Source organism: Callithrix jacchus, chromosome 15 (assembly GCF_049354715.1).
Source record: "Callithrix jacchus isolate 240 chromosome 15, calJac240_pri, whole genome shotgun sequence".
NCBI lineage: Eukaryota > Metazoa > Chordata > Mammalia > Primates > Cebidae > Callithrix > Callithrix jacchus.
In genome coordinates, this window is record NC_133516.1 from 97,919,900 (window position 1) to 97,940,687 (window position 20,788).

The 20,788-nt window shown below is 39.4% G+C and overlaps 1 protein-coding gene and 1 pseudogene across 1 annotated transcript in view; one reads left to right on the forward strand and one right to left on the reverse strand.

The window, feature by feature from the left end:
- LOC103788406 (uncharacterized) overlaps positions 1 to 20,788 on the reverse strand; it is a 394,706-nt gene that overhangs the window by 39,468 nt on the left and 334,450 nt on the right. The gene's annotated exons all lie outside the window — the stretch shown is intronic.
- LOC100409443 (rRNA-processing protein FCF1 homolog pseudogene) lies at positions 3,561 to 4,462 on the forward strand (annotated as a pseudogene).

Sequence of the window (20,788 nt, forward strand, 5' to 3'; positions counted from 1 at the left end):
CTTGATAGTTTTACTCAGAACACGTCAGAAAAATACAACACTCACTAAAATAGGAAATTGTCATAATCACTTACTCCCCAGATAGAAACTTCTTTTACAGAAGAATAAACTGATTCTGTAGAAAGAAAAGTTACTTTCCCAAATTGGTAATACGGATTCTGATTAAAAATGAATGCCTTTCCTATACTACTAAGCTGGGCTTTATTGTTCCTTTCATTTTAAAGATCCCTTGGTATTCTGGATTTCTCTCTATAGCTCTTTCTTCCTTTACTTGAGGAAGAAATAAATTTTTCCTCACAATAAATAATTACTGTGTGCTATCCTTCACTTTCCTAAACTTAAACAACCCTGGCTTGTGAGTTTACTAAAAAATTTTAAGGATGGATAATCTTTATCAACAGCAGGGTAGTATTAAAATTACTCACTTAGCATATATAAGCATTTTTCAAAAGACCCAAGTAATCCAAGATCTATTGTTCAACTATGTAGTCAAAAGCCAGTGAGTCACACTATCTTTTGCCTTCTTATGTTTACTTATAAAGATTGTCTTAGCACGGGGAAGAAGTTCTCATTGTTCACTGTAGTCCCTTTCCCTAGGGCAACCTCTTCTTTCGTTTGTCAAGACTTCTGCATTTCTTTCTTGGCTCAAGGAAACAATCTTATTCTAAAACAGTTGTGGTGGGAGGGGGGGACTTTCTGATTAGAAAAAGCAATTGAATAAATCACCTGTGAAACTTCTTTTGTGTGTTGTTACAGAGTTAAAGGAATAATTACCATTTTTGAACAGCGTTTGCATTCAAGATATTTCTTTTTTTTAATTTTATTTTATTATTATTATTTTTTTTTCTCTTTTTTTTTTTATTGCATTTTAGGTTTTGGGGTACATGTGCAGAGCATGCAATACAGTTGCATAGGTACAACATGCACACGAATGTTCATTGCAGCACTGTTTACAATAGCAAAGACCTGGAACCAACCCAAATGCCCATCGATGATAGACTGGATTGGGAAAATGTGGCACATATACACCATGGAATATTATGCAGCAATCAGAAATGATGAGTTCGTGTCGTTTATAGGAAGCATATTTCTTATAGTTTCTTGTGCCGAGTTTGGGGCTTAACATGTCTTATCTTAAACTTCAAATCAAAGAAAATGGGAACACCAAAGCCCACAGATGTTTAGAGGTTAGCAGTTTTAACATACAGACTACTTTCAGGCATTTAGAACTCTTGTATTTAGCTTATAATTCTTGAAGGCCCAATTTAAGACGTGTTTAAACTTACAGAAGGCCATCACTGAAATAAATGCAAAATCCAAGCCTAAATGTTTTCTAGTTATTGTCATTAAAATATCAGGGGCTTTGTTTTAATGGCCCTAATCTTATGGAACTTGATCAACATTAAGTTTGGCAAGTGTTTCATCTCTAGTTTACATGTAGTTAGAATAACAGCAATATAAAATGATATTTGTCAACTCTAAAAACTGCGAGATTTTGTTTATTTTTATTATAGTAAAGGTTTATATGCATGAAAGACATTAAACAGTCAAAAAATATCAGTGTTAAAATATCAAAACATTAACTCATCTATAGTATGTTTGAATTAAAACTATAGTTTATCTTCTCTTAAGAGATAAAGTATTAATTTGAAGATATTATTGATATTAAAACCTATCATGGTTCTCTTTCTCTCTTCCTCTCTTGTTAAGAAAACATGAGCTAATTCACCTGAAAGATATTTCTATTTTGCAAAGAAAATAAAATTTATAATCCTCCAATTTGTATTTCATAATTTCTTCTTTTATCAATTAATGAATACCTATTACATAAATGTGATGCCTGTTCTCATAGAATTTACAGTCTAATGCTAATCATGAGCATAAAGAGGGGCATAAGGTAATTGAGACAAAGTGGAGTGTTAAAGGGGCCCTTAAGAAAGTGCATTTGACCTGAACTCACAGACAGAAAATGCTTCCTGGGGGAGTTGGACATCTGAAAAGAGAACAGCAGTTAGCCAGATGAAGAGGTGGGAAAAATAGCTCCTAGACAAAAAGAGTGGCATAAACAGTACATAGGAGGGTCAGGAGGGTAGAAGAGAGAGTGAGAGAGAATGAGTGAGTGATTAGAGCTTCTAAGGAAGTGAAAGAACACAATGAGAAATAAAGCTAGAGGGAAACCACAGCTTCCATACACAAGAGTGCCCTGGTTTGAAATATAACAGAGACTTTTATATCTTAGGGAATTAGCTTGATTGCACAAGATAAGAAATACAATGGAAATTTCTAGCATTTACTTTGGGATTTAAACCCAAGAAGCCCAATAATTAAGGAAAGAGCAGAGAGTAAATCCTGAAAGGGAATTTGAGAAGAAATAGCCAGAGATTTAAGAAATATAAAATGTAGCAATATAGTATTACAGAATCCAAAGAAAGCAGATGCCATATTTGATAGGTAAAGTAACGATGCTCAAATGAGATTCACGTACTAAACTGGAGAAACTGTGACTATGATACATTATATAACAAAAGGGACTTTGCAGAGATGATTAAGTGAAGGATCCTAAAATGGGAGATTTAACTAAATTATTACCTGGGCAATGCCAGTGTCATCACAAGTGTCTTTATAAAAGAGAAGCAGGAGAGTTAGAGTCAGAGAAAGGAATATGATAATGAAAACAAGGGGTGGTGTATGAAAGAGACAGGGAGAGAAAAAGAGATGAGCCCAAAACCTCAGATGACTTGTAGAAGCTGAAAAAGACCAGGAAATGGATTCTCCCCTAGAGAGAAGAAATTCGGCCTTGCCAATTCATTTCAGACGTCTGACCTCCAGGATGTAAGATTTTTGTGTTGTTTTAGGCCACATATTTTGTGGTAATTTGCAACAGTAGTAGAAAATGTTGTTTTTAGAGAGAAAATAAAATCTGGAAGCTTTTTCAGTCCCTCTGCTTTTAAAGCTGTAATGGAAAACAGTTTGACAATCATATTGTCATTATGTCTATATCATATCGCAACACGTAGATAACCTATGAAAGGAAGTTAGCTGATGTGTAATGGGGTATTTCCAGGGGTAATTATGTCAAAGAAGAACAGATCTCTTTATGGAGGGGATACAGTAGATAACGGAAAACTATTAGCCAATAAAAATAACAACAGGGAGAGGGAAAAACCACAATGTGCCATTAAAAAGGATGTAAAATTACACTTCAAAAGCCATGAAGGTAACGAATGTTACACATAGGCAAACCAGCCAACTGAACCAAACCAAACCAAAAAATAGGTATTACAAAACCTATTTTGTAACAGGTGAACAAAACGTGAACAGGTAGATATAAAAATACACCAAGCAATTGTTCGGTAGAAACAATTGTTCCGCTGCCCGGAAGAAAACCCTCAGGTGCTGCTCCGTTCTGCCCGGCAACAGTAAGCAGCCAATCATTGCAGCAGAAAAGCCCGCCAAGCCTCGGCCTATCCTGACCCGACACATAACCCTCTGAGCCACCTCAGCAGTCTGCCCAGAGACGGACAGCCTATCCTAAGCTCCTACGACACCCCGCCAGCCCTGTGTCCACGCCCCGTCCACCCCCCTATAAAACCCTCCTACCCCAGCTGCGCAGTCGCAGCCAGCCCCGATCTCCTTCCTTTCCTGGCCTGCCCGCTGGTCCCAATAAACCTGAACTCGGCTTCCAACTCTCGAGCTGTTATTTGGGGTCGGGTACCGGGCAGGGGTCTATAAGGGGGTCGCACAGCAATATTTTTGGAAATTAAGAATATGGTCATTGAAATTAAGATTTTATAACCCATATATAATAGTGTTGAATAAAGAAATTATTCATTTTAAGGATAATAATAGAAGAAACAAGAGCATGGCATGAACATGGGGGAGCAAAAGAAAACAAGGAAGTGCGCGACCACGAGGTGAATGCTTAGTCTCACATCAGAGGCTTAAAGAAAAGGACAGACTAAAACCTCCAGAGAAAGGAAAACAGTATCTCAGCACACTAGAGGAAAGAAAAGCTCAACACCCTTCCTGATTATTTTTCCAACATAACACACAGCTGGGCCCACCTTACCACATCCTAGCTGATACCAACTTTATCAGCTTTTCCATTAATACCAAACTAGACTTAGTGCAGTCAGTGATGGACTGTCTGTATGCCAAGCGCATCCTCTGCATAACTGACTGGGTAATGGCTGAAACTGGGAAATGAGGGCAAAAGTGTCTAGTGGCTCTAAGGATTGTTAAGGATCCAATATTGGAATGATTACCGGGGACACACAGAGGAACCTATGCAGATGACTGCTTAGTACAGAGAGGAACTTACAGGTGTTACATTGTGTCCTTGCTTGACCAGGACCTTAAAAAAAGAATCCAGAAGAGTCCTGGGGTTCCTAACTCGTATATTTCTAACCATAGATAGAACACTGAACAGATGTCAGGTGACTACCAAGCCCCTAGGTTCTAACTCTTACAAGACAAAATTCCTCGGCCTTTCTTTGACCAACTCTCTTTGGTTTCCAGTTCATGAAACATTCAGTGGCATGACTTATTCTTCCATAAACCCATTTGCTCTATTATGAGCTGAGTATCCTTAAAAATATACTCCCTTTTTGATGCTGTTTTGAAATTGATATTTTGTCTCATTTAAACATTTTAGGCAGGACACAGTGGTTCAGGGCTGTAATCCCAGCATTTTGGGAGGCCGAGGCAGGTGAAACACTGAAGTCAGGAGTTCGAGACTAGCCTGACCAATATGATGAAACGCCATCTGGCATGCACCTGTAAACCCAGCTACTCGAGAGGCTGAGGCAGGACAATCCCTTGAACCCAGGAGGTGGAGGTTGCAGTGAGCCGAGATCGTGCCACTGCACTCCGGCCTGGGCAACGAGAGTGAAACGCTGTCTCAAATAAATAATAACAATCATAAAAATTTTTAAATAATGATTAAATTGTACAAAATGCCAGGAAGAAGATGTCTTATACTTTTTTCTGAGTTCTGTTGCACAGGTGAATATGGCTAATAAAGTATCACACATTATAAAATTGCCACAAGAGTAATTCCAAATGTTCTTAACACAAAAATGATAAGTATTTAAAGTGATGGATATGTTAACTAACTTGATTTAAGTAATTATTCCACATTGTATCCAGATTATGACGTAACTTTGTAATTCGCAAATTTACACAATTATAAATTGTCAGTTTACAGTAAAAAAGTGGCATATTTTTAGAAAAAAGAATGATAGAGTATTCATTACAAAGAGGAGTCAGAGGGTTACAAATCTTAAGAAAAAAGAAAAGGAAGGAAGGAAAAAAGAAGGGAATAAAGGGAGAGAGATGAGAGGGGTGAAGGAAGAAAGAAGAAAGTTTACAGACATGGGAAATTCAAGGTATATTGAATAGGAGTTTCGCCATCACTCCTTTTCCTGTCAAAAAGGAAGAGAACGAACAACGAAAGAGATATGACTGATTTTTTTTCCAAAATGAAGAGAGGAGATGTCAAATCAAAACAATATCCAATTCAAAAGCTGGAATTTTTAAAGTTCACCTTAGAAATGACATGGTAAAATACAAATTTGAAAAGTTATCATTAAGTAAAAATAGTTACTTACCAAAGAATAGCAATCGCACTGGCAATAAACATTTTAGTAAAAATAAATAAATGCCAGGAAATCCGGGAATAACATCTTCAAATAGCTGAAGTAATTCCACACTAGTGCAGCCATCACCCAGGAATAATGACATCTGGCCATGCTGAATTCTGAGAGGTTCTCTTACAAAGACACAACTAAATGATGGAAATCATATTTCTCAATGCATGCTCAGCTCCAGGAAGCAGGGGAAATCTGTTATCCCTCCCTCAAAAGGACTTAAGTAGTAGTTGAAAGTGCGTGCTGTGAGAGGTAAGCAGGTGAGACAAATGTGATTGCTCCTCAAGCAGGTGCCTTAAATACGAGCAGGTGTCCTCAATACTATTCAATTATACACCAACTTTGGGCTAACGACGAAGTAAGGAAGGTAAAGCTGAAATGCCTGCCTTAAGCTAGCACACTCTAAAAGGTCCAGCTAGATCTATGATACTCCAGAGACCCTTAACAGAAACCAAAGCTGAAGAAAAGCATTCCCAAGGTAAGGCTACACTATTCCCAGACTAAAGTCAATCAAATGTAAGTTTCTAAATACTATTAAGCAAATAAGGAGACAAAGTATCACAAAAGAGGCAGCAGAAAAAAGAGAAAAAGATTTAGCTCATAAAAACCTTAAGATAATAAAATTGTCAGACACGAAATGTAGAATAGCCAATGTATTAAAAAAAAAACAAAAAACTGAATTCACTGATGGACCAAGCCACAAGAGACTTTCATACATAAGTAGGAATTTCTAGAAAAGCAGCCAAATGGAATTTCTAGATATTGAAAATGGAATTGCTGAAATGAAGTAAAAACTAATTAAACAGGTTAAATAGCAGGAAAAGCATAGCCAAAGAGATCATAGTAACGGTATATCTAAAAAATTACGCACAAAACAAGAGCAGAGAGCCAGGGGAATAGAAATATGAAAATGAAGATAGAAACATGAGGAATTGAATGAAAATGTTCAATCCAAAGCACCACTCTGAGTAGAGTCCTAGAAAAAGAGAAAAGAGAGAACAGAAGAGAGGCGTGCCAATAAATGTATGAACTTAGGAAAACTTGTAAATTTATTAAAGATAGAACTACAAACTCTTAATCAAGAATTAGAAAGTCTGAATAGCACTAAAATTATTATAAAAATTGATTAGTGTCTAAAACAAGAAAAATTCTAGGCCCAAGTGATTTAACATGCAAGTTCTAATATACTTGTGATGATGTTATCTCTTTAATATGAAGTCTTCCAGATAATGGAAAATTAGAGGGGGAGGATATTGCCCAAATCATTCAATGAGAGCAGTAGAATCTTGATACATAGATATGAAAAGGAGAGTAAAAAAAAACAAAAACAAAAAAAATACCGGGAAAACGATTGGCCAGTCTCATTCATAAATATACAAACAAAAGTTTTAAAGAAAATATTGCCAATGTAAATTTAAAAATTGATAAATAATATAATCTACTAAGAGCAATTTATCATTATCCCAGAAATTCATAATTTATTCCAATTAAAATTATAGAAAATGAAGGAACAGTGTACAATCATCTTGAGAGAAAAAACTTATTTGAGAAAAATAGACACTGATTCAGAATAAAATCCCTTAAAATCTCAAAATCTCTAAAAATAATTTGATAAAAACAGACACTGATTCAGGAGAAAAATTCTTAGTGAAATAAAAAGGTAAATGAACTTACTTAACCTGATAAAAGATATTTGCCAAAAACCTATAGCAAATGTTATTGTTAATGGTGAAATGTGAGAAGCATCTCTTTCAAAGACAGAAACTTAGCAAAGAGTCAATAGTTTCAAATTAACATTCAGTTGGAATGTCTAACCAGAAGCATCAGACTACAAAAATAATGGGAAATTAAGAATGTGAGGGAAAGAGACAAAAAACATTATTCACAGATCATATAATGGAGAAAACACAAAATAACCTATCTAAAATTTGTAGAAATTGATTAATGTAAAGCCAGGTCATTGGTTACAAGATTAATATACAAAATTATTTGTGTATTTATATCTCATCAAACAACAATTAGGAAAAAAGTGTTGTATAAGTGACATTTGCAACAGCAACAAATATTGTAAGGATCCTCGGGAATATACCTAAAACACATTTCAAAACTTCTATGGAGAAAATTATGCGAGCATTAAAAATATTCCAAATGATTACTGAAAATATTACATATTTGTGAATAAAGAGATATTATTAATGTGAGCTCTTTTTTGATCGATGTGAAGAGTCAATGCAATCCCAATCAAAATCATCATAGGATTTGCCATAAAATTTGATAAGCTAATTCTAAAATGTTTACAGAAGAACAGAGTCAAGTATATCCACGACACTCATAAAGAAAAAGCAGCAGCCGGGCATGGTGGTTCCTGCCTATAATCCCAGCACTTTGAGAGGCCGAGGTGCGTGGATCGCCTGAGGTCAGGAGTTTGAGATCAGCCTGGGCAACATGGTGGAACTCATCTCTACCGAAAATACAAAAATTAGCCAGGTATGGTTGCAGGCACCTGTAATCCCAGCTTCTTGGAAGGCTGAGGCAGGAGAATTGCTTGAACCCAGGAGACAGAGTTTGCAGTGAGCCAAGATCATGCCACTGCACTCCAGCCTGGGCAACAAGAGTGAAACATGGTCTCAAAAAGAAAAAGGAACTCAGGGTTAGAGTTTCACTCCCCTGTGAGCTCCACTCCAGGAGGCCGAGATGATTCTGCCATAGCCTCAGCCTCCATCGCTCTGCGACTTGCTAGTATTGGAAGATTCAGAGCTAAGACTCCACGACACCCTCGAAGCTGAGAAATGGAACTGGATACTATTGCTTTGAAATGTAAATAGCGAGAATAGACACCCTATCCCACAGTTTCTGTAAGAGAATAAAAGGCTACCTTCAGCAGGTACCTGGCTCCACATTGCAAAAGTGTCTTCTGAAATAGCAGCTAATCCTGAAAAGAGGGACTCTCCCAGCACAGCACACCAGCTCTGCTAAGGGACAGACTGCTTCCTCAAGTGAGTCCCTGGCCCCCGTGCCTCTTGACTGGGAGAGACCTCCCAATAGGGATCGACAGACACCTCATACAGGCGAGCTCCAGCTGGAATTAGGCTGGTGCCTCTCTGGTACGAAGCTTCTCGAGAAACGTCCAGGCAGCAATCTTTGCTGTTCCTCAGCCTGCACTGGTGATACCCAGGTGAACAGGGTCTGAAGTGGACCTCCAGCAAACGGCAGCCGACCTGCAGAAGACAACCTTGACTGTTTGAAGAAAAACTAACAAACAGAAAGCAACAACAACAAATCAACAAAAACGACCCCTACACAAAAACCCCATCCAAAGGTTATCAGCCTCAAATACAGCACAAAAATGCTGAACATTCCAAAAACCAGAATGCCTGTTCTCCAAATGATCGCAGTTCCTCTCCAGCAAGAGTTCAAAGCTGAACAGAGAATGAGAGTGATGAAATGGCAGAATGACGGTTCAAAAGGTGGGTAATAACTAACTCCTCTGAGCTAAAGGAGCATGTTCTCACCTAATGCAATGAAGCTAAGAAACTTGATGAAAGGTTACAGGAACTGCTACCTAGAACAACCAGTTAGGGGGGAACATAAATGATCTGATGGCGCTGAAAAGCACAGCATGAGAACTTTGTGAAGCATACACAAGTATCAATAGCCAAATCAATCAAGCAGAATAAAGGATATCAGCGATTGAAGATCAACTTGCTGAAATGAGGTGTGAAGACAAGATTATAGAAAAAAGAATGAAAAAGAATGAACAAAGCCTCCAGGAAATATGGGACTATGTGAAAAAATCAAACCTACAACTGAGTGGTGTCCCTGAATGTGACAGGGAAAATGGAACCAAGTTGGAAAACACTCTTTAGGATATTATCCAGGAGAACTTCCCCAACCTAGCAAGATAGGCCAATATTCAAATTCAATAAATACCAGAACACCACTAAGATACTCCTCAAGAAGAGCAACCGCAAGAAACATAATCATCAGATTCTGCAAGGTTGAAACAAAGGAAAAAATGTTAAGGGCAGCCAGAGAGAAAGTTCAGGTTACCTACAAGGGGAGGCCCGTCAGACTAACAGCAGATCTCTCTGCAAAAACCCTACAAACCAGAAGAGAGTGGGGGCTAATATTTTGTGTGTGTGTATGTGTGTGTGTATTTGAGAGGGAGTCTCACTCTGTCACTCAGGCTAGAGCGCAATGGTGTGATCTCAGCTCACTGCAAGCTCCATCTCCTGGGTTCAAGCGATTTGCCCTGCCTCAGCCTCCAAAGTAGCTGGGATTACAGGTGCCCATCACCATCCTAGCTAATTTTTGTATTTTTAATAGAGATGGGTTTTCGCCATGATGGCCAGGCTGGTATTGAACTCCTGACTTCAAATGATCTGACTGCCTTGGCCTCCCAAAGTGCAGGGATTACAAGCATGAGCCACCGTGCCTGGTCTCAATATTCTTAAAGAAAATAATTTTCAACAAAGAATTTCATATCTAGCCAAACTAAACTTCATAAGTGAAAGAGAAATCCTTTACAGATGAGAAAATGATGGGTAATTTTGTCAGTACCAGGCCTGCCTTACAGGAGTTCCTAAAGGAAGCACTAAATATGGAAAGAATAAACTGGTACCAGCCACTGCAAAAACACACTAAAATGTAAAGACCAATGACACTACGTAAAAACAGAATCAACTAATGTGCTAAATAACCAGCTAGCATCATAACAGGGATGAATTCACACGTACCAATACTAATCTGAAATGTAAATCAGCTAAATGCCCAATTAAAAGACATAGACCCAAATTGGATAATGACCCATTGGTTTGTTATATTCAGGAGACCCATCACACCTGCAAAGACACACATAGGCTCAAAATAAAGGGATGGAGGAAGATTTACCAAGCAAATGGGAAACAAAAAAAAAGCAGAGCTTGCAATTCTAGTCTCTGATAAAACAGATTTTGAACCAACAGGGATCAATACAACAGCAAGAGCTAACTATCTTAAATATATATGCACCCAATACAGGAGCACAAGTTCTTAGACACCTACAAAAAGACTTAGACTCCCGCACAATAAAAGTGGGAAATTTTAACACCCCACTGTCAATATTAGATCCACAAGACAGAAAATTAACAAGGATAAACACTCCTCGGCAAATGCAAGAGAACGGAAATCATAACAGTCAATCGACCACAGTGCAATCAAATTAAAACTCAGGATTAAGAAACTCACTCAAGGCCGGGCGCGATGGCTCAAGCCTGTAATCCCAGCACTTTGGGAGGCCGAGACGGGTGGATCACGAGGTCGAGAGATCGAGACCATCCTGGTCAACATGGTGAAACCCCGTCTCAACTAAAAATACAAAAAATTAGCTGGGCACGGTGGTGTGTGCCTGTAATCCCAGCTACTCGGGAGGCTGAGGCAGGAGAATTGCCTGAACCCAGGAGGCGGAGGTTGCGGTGAGCCGAGATCGTGCCATTGCACTCCAGCCTGGGTAACAAGAGCGAAACTCCGTCTCAAAAAAAAAAAAAAAAAAAAAGAAACTCACTCAAAACAACACAACCTCATGAAAACTGAACAACCTGCTCTTGAATAACTACTGCCTGAAATGAAATTAAGGCAGAAATGAAGAAGTGCTTTGAAACCAATGAGAACAAAGAGAAAATGTACCAGAATCTCTGGGACGCAACTAAAGCAGTGTTAAGAGGGAAATTTATAGCACTAAATGCCCACATCAGAAAGATATCAAACTGACACCCTAACATCGCAATTAAAAGAGCTACAGAATCAAGAGCAAACAAATTCAAAATCTAGCAGAAGACCAGAAATAACTAAGATCAGAGCAGAACTGAAGGAGATAGAGACACAAAAAATCCTTCAAAAAAATCAATGAATCTAGGACCTGGTTTTTTGAAAAGATTAACTAAATAGATAGACTGCTAGCTATAATAACAAAGAAGAAAAGAGAGAAGAATCAAATAGACATGGTAAAAAAAGATAAAAGAGATATCACCACTGATCCCACAGAAATACAAACTCATCAGAGAATACTATAACACCACTGTGCAAATAAACTAAAAATCTAGAAATAATTGATAAATTCCCGGACATAGACACCCTCTTAAGACTAAAACAGGAAGAAGTTGAATCCCTGAATAGATCAACAACAAGTTCTGAAATTGATGCGGTAAATTAATAGCCTACCAAACAAAAAACACTCAGGACCAGACAGATTCACAGCCAAATTCTACCAGAGGTACAAGGAGGACCTGGTACCAATCCTTCTGAAACTATTCTAAACAATACAAAAAGAGGTACTCCTCCCTAACTCATTTTATGAGGCCAGCATCATCCTAATGCCAAAACCTGGCAGAGACACAACAACAAAAGAAAATTTCAGGCCAATATCCCTGATGAACCTCAATGCAAAAATCCTCAATAAAATACTGGCAAACCAAATCCAGCAGCACATCAAAAAGCTTATCTACCACAATCAAGTCAGCTTCATCCCTGGGATGCAAGGCTGATTCAACATATGCAAAGCAATAAACAACACATAAACAGAACTGATGACAAAAACCACATGATTATATCAATAGATGCAGAAGAGACCTTTCACAAAACTCAACATCGCTTTATGCTAAAAACTCTCAATAAACTAGGTATTGATGAAACATTTCTCAAAGTAATAAGAGCTATTTATGACGGACCCATAGCCAATAGCATACTGAATGGGCAAAAGTTGGAAGCATTCCCTTTGAAAACCAGCACAAGACAAGGATGTCCTCTCTCACAACTCCTATTCACCATAGTATTGGAAGTTCTGGCCAGGGCAATCAGGCAAGAAAAAGAAATAAAGAATATTCAAATAGGAAGAAAGGAAGTCAAATTGTCTCTGTTTGCAGATCACATGACTGTATATTTAGAAAACCCCAACTTCTCAGCAAAAAACTCCTTAAGCTAATAAGCAACTTCAGCAAAGTCTCAGGATACAAAATCAATGTGCAAAAATCGCAAGCATTTTTATACACTAATAATAGACAAGTAGATAGCCAAATCATGAGTGAACTCCCATTCACGATTGCTACAAAGAGAATAAAACACCTAGGAATACAACTTACAAGGGATATGAAGGACCTCTTCAAGGAGAACTACAAACCACTGCTCAAGGAAATAAGAAGACACAAACAAGTGGAAAAAAATTCTGTGGTCATGGATAGAAAGAATCAGTATCATGAAAACAGCTATAATACCCAAACTAATTTATAGATTCAATGCTGTTCCCATCAAGCTACCATTGACTTCCTTTACAGAATTGGAAAATACTTTTTTACATTTCATATGGAACCGGAAAACAACCCATAGAGCCAAGACAATCTTGAGCGGAAAAAAAACAAAAACAAAATCAAAAAACAAAGCTGGAGGCATCACACCACCTTACTTCAAATTATACTACAAGGCTACAGTAACCAAAACAGCATGGTGCTGTTGTCCTCAGGGTTACATTGACTATGCCTTACCATGTAATTAGAAGGAATGTGTTGAAAATAGAGTAATTATCCCATTTCAGACTTATGAGTCATTGGTATTAGTTATTCAATAAGTTTTGTAAGCAAAGTCATTTGTAGAATATATACATATGTACTTTTGTTCTATCTTATTTTTTATACTTTTTACGGGGTCTTCCTAAAGTAGCGAATAGTCACAAAAATGCTCAAATAACTAACTTTATGAATGCTAGTTTTAAATCTATTGATTAAAAAAAAAAAGAAAATGAACACTTACCAATGAATATACTTAATTCACAAATGGTTTCTACCAATATTATTCTCAACTCTAATGTACCCTGGTAAAATATCCCATATATGCTTCTTTGAAATTTTGCCATCTCATTACTTACGCCAAAATCAATCTTAAAAAAAACAAAACAAAAACAGACAGCATGGATGTTTGGTCTCCAGTGGTGATAAGTATTTTAAAAGGAGCAAAGAGTAAATTGAGAACCACACAACATATAGTTCAAAATACTGTAGTCATGTGCACCTCATCTGCAGTTTGCTTAATGATTTTGCAAATATTGAAAATCAAATGGGGTAAGTGAATTAATGGTCATTATAACGCCAATCAGCACTCCTACAAACCATGTGCCCACCTTTATCATATTTTACACACCAAGCAGGAAAGTCCCTTATTTGTGACTTCTCTTCCCAGTTAGATTGCACCTCCTCAAAGGTGGAATCATTTTCTTTCCATTTTGCTTCCCTAATAGTGTCTCATGCCTAATTGGCTCTAATTGAAAAAAAAAGAAAACTAAAACAGAAATTAAGGTTGAATTGTGAATCTTTAATCTGACCCCCTTAAATTACTCTGCATGCAAATAGTTTTTTGTTTGTTTGTTTTGAGACTCTTACTCAGCCGCTCAGGCTGGAATGCAGTAGCGGGATCTCAGCTCACTGCAACCGCTGTCTCCCGGGTTCAAGCAATTCTCCCATCTCAGCCTCTCGAGTAGCTGGGATTACAGGCACCCGCCATCATGCCCGGCTATTTTTTGTATTTTAGTAGAGACCAGCTTTTGCCATGTTGGCTGGGCTGGTCTTTAACTCCTGACCTCAGGTGATCCGCCTGCCTTGGCCTCCCAAAGTGCTGAGATTACAGGCAGGAGCCACCACTCCCGGCCCAAACAGTTTTTAAGAAAGTCTCCTTAAATGCAAATCACTGTCAGGTTCCATATGGCCACCAAATAAAATATTTCTGAGGCATTATTTAAAACATTGCAAAGTAACACATTGGAAACAAGTTTTAGTCTCTGTTTCTAAGATGAGTGCACAAAAAGATTTTTATCAAATAATTTGGGTTATTGGCTTCTTACAAATAAGAATAATGCATTGGAATTGGGGGACTCAGGGGAAAGGGTGGGGGTGGCATGGGATGAAAACTACACTTTGGGTACAGTGTGCACTGCTCGAGAGATGGGAGCACCAGAATCTCGGAAATCACCACTACATAAATAACTTACTCATGTAACCAAACACCACCTGTTCCACAAAAACCTACGGAAATAAAATATTAAAAATTTAAGAAAAAAAAAGCAGTTACAGGGATGGTTTTACACTGAACAAGCCCTTTCAACAAAGACTTGGTGCTTTGAATCCTACCTGAGTCAAAGAGCTTAGTATTGTAGGTTCTGTTCTTTCTGGTAAATACGAACGCTCTCCCTCAAAAAGATAAGTTGTTTTGTGTCTTCAGAGTTAAAAGCTATGACTTCATCTTTTTACTGAGTGATAAGTCACCTGGGCTTTCACCAGTAGCTCTCTGCTTAAGTAAATACCTCTAAATGTAATCTAGTACTACCGTCAGCTTCCCTAAAAAAGCACCCCTTCTATATAATTTCTCACATCACCTAAAGATAAAAAGATACGGAAACTGGAGGGTACAGTGCTCCAAAAGATAGACTTTTCCTGCCCGACTTAATCAAACATCATGAATTCGATAGACTTTTCTGTATTAATAGCTTTGTAAAATAAAAATCGCTGCATAAACAGGATGATAGTGAAAAGTATGCTGGTTCTGTGATTGCTGGGCACAAAATTCATGAGATTCTAGTCTGCATTCTTTCAGCAGCATTTATGCAAGAAAAACCAACAGCACCTCCAACAGCAAAGACAGGAACAGTGAGCTCTGGAATTCATGTCATGTTTATTTTGATAAGAGACATATTCATTTCAATGAAATTTTGACAAGAAGCGGCAGTAGTGATGAGTTCATTTCCTTGAATTCTCTTTGCCCAAATGCCTAAGAACTTCGTTTTCACAGAAAGACATTTCTGTGACCATTTTATTAAATTTTAGCTAAGGAGCACTGCTTCTCATTTTTCATACGTTTGGGAGGACAGTTTACATAAAAGCAGCTACCCTGAGAATTCATTTTTATGACTCAACTTTTGCTGTTGTTTCCAAGAGCTGACAATTGCAGGCATATTTTGAAGTCATTTTAAGTATTGTCTGTTAATTAATATTGATTTTAATAATGTAAAATTTACTAAATCATTTCTTGTTAGATATTCAAAAATGCAATGTATTCAAATGACTATGTAAGATGCAGGGACGCCTCACACGGTTAGTGTGAGAAGCAGCTAATCTTTCAACAAAATGGTTTCAGTTCTCTAAAATTTGTTTAGAAAATTTCCCTTGAACGACATCATATTTAGTATTGAACCTGAAAGAGAATGTAAAATACAAGAGAAAGAAAAATAAAACAAAGTCTGGAAAGACAAGAGAAGATATTTTGACCATAAGTGCAAATTTCTCAACCAGAACGAACTCCAAGTCACGCAATTTGACATAAGTTGCCCCAAGAAGAAAAGCAGTGAACAACAGGAAACTATTTTCAATAAGTGACATAAAATTAGAAATGTCTCAACTACTGACTAGGGTTTCAATGTCTCCATGTATCAATCATTGCAAGAAAATGTTTCCAGTTAGTTCTGACAAGAAACGAGTGAATATGTTTGTTTTGCTATTATAACATATCCACAGTCTAAGAAATTCTGAAGCTATAATTTGGAGTAATTATTTATATTATAACCCTCACAAATTTATAAAAGGATTTATACCAGGATTATTTTAAATATAGTAAACCTTACAATGCATTAAATATTGACTCCAAGATTATTTCCTATTTTGTTATGGATCAGATAAAAAGTTGATAAGAATGATTCACAATTTATCAAAAGTAAGATCTAGCAACTCGGAAAATAAGAAGTTACGGTTCAATTTTCAATTTCATTTATAAATACTTTTCTCCCAGAGATTTATCTCTGCATAATGTGTGAGGATACACAGAATACAGAATATAATTAACTACTCAATTATGCTCTGTGCTTAGTGGTGTAGAAAAAATGTAAATGGACTTATTTTTTCATCTAACAAAAAAAAATCTCTGGGATACCTACTGTGTGCTAGATACTAAATGGAAAATGTAGAAATAAAAAGATGAATGGGTATTCATGGATGGTATTGTTCTGATATTCCCAATTTAGTGGAAGAAATGGAAAAAATGACTAATAACTAAAGCACAATGTAAAAAGTGTTTTATATGGTGTTATGGAAGTACAGAATGGAAGACCAGTCAGAGAAAAGTCGTCAGAGAAAGGGTTTTTAGCTAGGTCTTAAAGGAAGAACAGAAATTCAATAAGTAGAAGAGGAAAGCAAGTATAAAGGCATATGACATCAAAAGCATGACACATGTAAAGAATAATGCGGAGTTAAGATATGATGTCCAAAACAATCTGGAAGTACAAAGGAAACAAACCGGGGAGGGATAGCAGAGGAAACCAGAGCTGAACAGAAGTTAAAGCAGCAAAGATAGATTTTATTCAGGAATTATTGCAATAGGGGAAAAGTAATAGAACTGAGCTCCATCCTGAATACAACAGAACAAATGGAGATTTACAGCCAAAGATCCTCATGCAGGTATGTGGATGAAAAAATTACAAAGGGAAAACACCAAGGGTTAAGGGGATTCTGGCTAAACCAACTCACCAGGATTCTTACAGAAGATAAGACAAGGTGATCAGATATTGAGGGTAAGGAATTAGGAATTTGATCAGCTATCAAGGGTGGGAGAGTCTTGATAAACTGACCAAGCAGGAACCTTATTAAAACTGAACTAAGGGCCGGAAGGGTGGCTCGCGCCTGTAATCCCAGCACTTTGAGGGGCCAAGGTGGGAAGATCACAAGGTCAGGAGTTCGAGACCAGCCTGGCCAATATGGTGAAACCCCATCTCTATTAAAAATACAAAAATTAGCTGGTCTTGGTGGCGGGCGCCTGTAGTCCCAGCTACTTGGGAGGCTGAGGCAGGAGAATCTCTTGAAACTGGGAAGCGGAGGTTACAGTGAGCTGAGATCACACCACTGCACTCCAGCCTGGGTGACATAGCAAGACTCTGTCTCAAAAAAAAAAAAAAAAAGAAAAGAAAAGAAAACTGAACTAAGTGACCCTAGGACAGATACCCAGGGTGAAGTCTACTCAGAAAGAGGACTCACAGGAGCCTTACTAACTAGAGTCTTTGTCAGGGGTTGACTGGGCTTTCTTGCTATGCTAAAGGGTTTGTCCTTTATCATTCAACAAACAGGAAGCCAGGAAAGGTTGGGAACAGAAAAATAAAGTATTTAGAGATAGAAAATAGAGTAGTTTACGATAAGAAATCAATCAATAGGTTAAAAATTAAGCATACAACCCAGCTAAAGACATAGTTACCTGCAAGATAGGTATGAAAAAATGCCTAACATGCAGCCTAGAGGTGTAAAGAGATAGGAAAAGAATAACGAGAGCTAAGAGACCAGGAGAACAAAACATGACAATTCAATATATATCTAGACAGAATTGCAAAGTAAAAATAAAAATGTGGAGACGTAAACACCTGAGAAGTAATGTCTGCAAGAAGTGAGCTGCCATGTTGTGAGATGGCCTGTGGCAAAGAGAAATGGGGTACCTCCAAGGGCTGTGTGTGGGTCCCATGGACGGTGGGCAAGGAAGCAGGGTCCTCACGGCCAAGGGCTGTGTGTGGGTCCCATGGACGGTGGGAAAGGAAGCAGGGTCTTCAAGGCCAAGGGCTGAGAGTGGGTCCCATGGATGGTCGGCAAGGAAGCAGGGTCTTCACGGCCAAGGGCTGTGTGTGGGTCCCATGGACGGTGGGCAAGGAAGCAGGGTCTTCAAGGCCAAGGGCTGAGAGTGGGTCCCATGGATGGTCGGCAAGGAAGCAGGGTCTTCACGGCCAAGGGCTGAGAGTGGGTCCCATGGACGGTGGGCAAGGAAGCAGGGTCTTCAAGGCCAAGGGCTGAGAGTGGGTCCCATGGATGGTCGGCAAGGAAGCAGGGTCTTCACGGCCAAGGGCTGAGAGTGGGTCCCATGGACGGTGGGCAAGGAAGCAGGGTCTTCAAGGCCAAGGGCTGAGAGTGGGTCCCATGGACAGCCGGTGAGGAAGCAGGGTCTTCAAGGCCAAGGGCTGAGAGTGGGTCCCATGGACAGTCGGCAGGGAAGCAGGGTCTTCACGGCCAAGAGCTGAGAGTGGGTCCCATGGACGGTGGGCAAGGAAGCAGGGTCTTCAAGGCCAAGGGCTGAGAGTGGGTCCCATGGACGGTCGGCAAGGAAGCAGGGTCCTCACGGCCAAGGGCTGAGAGTGGGTCCCATGGACGGTGGGTAAGGAAGCAGGGTCCTCACGGCCAAGGGCTGAGAGTGGGTCCCATGGACGGTCGGCAGGGAAGCAGGGTCTTCAAGGCCAAGGGCTGAGAGTGGGTCCCATGGACGGTCGGCAAGGAAGCAGGGTCCTCACGGCCAAGGGCTGAGAGTGGGTCCCATGGACGGTCGGCAGGGAAGCAGGGTCCTCACGGCCAAGGGCTGAGAGTGGGTCGCATGGACGGTCAGCAAGGAAGCAGGGTCCTCACGGCCAAGGGCTGAGAGTGGGTCCCATGGACGGTCGGCAGGGAAGCAGGGTCCTCAAGGCCAAGGGCTGAGAGTGGGTCCCATGGACAGTCGGCAGGGAAGCAGGGTCCTCAAGGCCAAGGGCTGAGAGTGGGTCCCATGGACAGTCGGCAGGGAAGTAGGGTCCTCATGGCCAAGGGCTGAGAGTGGGTCCCATGGACAGTCGGCAGGGAAGTAGGGTCCTCACGGCCAAGGGCTGAGAGTGGGTCGCATGGACGGTCGGCAGGGAAGCAGGGTCCTCACGGCCAAGGGCTGAGAGTGGGTCCCATGGACAGTCGGCAGGGAAGTAGGGTCCTCACGGCCAAGGGCTGAGAGTGGGTCCCATGGACAGTCGGCAGGGAAGCAGGGTCCTCACGGCCAAGGGCTGAGAGTGGGTCGCATGGACGGTCGGCAGGGAAGCAGGGTCCTCAAGGCCAACAGCTACAGGGCTCTAAATGCTGGCAACCGTGTGAGTGTAGAAGAGAATCCCAAGCTCCGGAAGGAGTATAGCCTGGCCAACATCTGAACCCTGCCCCATGAGAAGTATGAGATTATAAATCAAAGGACTTATACCCATGAAAGGAAGAGCAAACTTTTTAGCAGTGGAAATAAGAGTGGTGCAATACCTCTGGAGATCTCCAAGCATAGATTAATGACCACGAGGGGTGATGTTGGAAAGGATTTAAGCTTTCCATGTGATGAATACGACAAGAATATGCCTCTAGGAACCCCTTGATGTGTCTCACCAAAGTCTACGCATCTGTTTGAAAGCTTTGCCATGCAAGGCAGGCAGAACTCACATAGGTTCAAACTAAGCCTTCTCGGTCACACCTTGGAGAAAAATGCCAGTGTTCAACAGGTTATGCCAAAAATCCTGAAATATGCTTAGTTGTTTATATCCTTACCATCCTGACAATATTCTACCTCCTCTGACAGACTTGTCAATGTCTATCAGAATGAATTATTATGTATTGAACATCTACTGGAAGTTATGTTACATGATAGTTTTCTTTCACATTGAAAGTATGAAGACTAAAGCCATGTTTATTCATGGGAATTCACCCCAGGATGTGCTGCATGTATCACGATCAAGATACCATCATACTCTTCTAGAAAAACCATGCAGCTTACCCATGAAAATCGGCTTGACTAGGTAGCTAAATTATGCGCATGGTTTGTAAATTGGCTCCATGGGATTCTCACTTGAAGCCAATCTGGGATCCTGTCCTAATAACTATAGACGTGGGCCAGGGAGATCTTCCAACATCAGAAATTGGAGCAGTGTCAATCCACATCTGGGATCTTCAGTAGCAGAGGGTGTAGGATATTATTATTCAATATTACTCATTTAGATTTGCTGGCAAACACCCCACGAACAGATGCTACATACGTACCAATCTAGTTAAGAGCCTAGGCTATTTTTCTAAAAGAAAGAGCCATTATTGTCCATTTCAATTGTAACTCCTTGACTAGTAGAAGACATTTTAAAAATACATTGCATAATCTTAAGATTTATGATTATTTATAAAATCATATAAGACATAATCACACAATATCAGTCACCCTGTAGTTACCTCCTCAGCTAATGAGGAAATGAACATGTTTATCTCCTCTGTTATGTCTAACTGTGAGAGTCTGGAAAGTGCCTTCGAGGAAGATGACAAGAGCTTCCAAATCCAAATCCG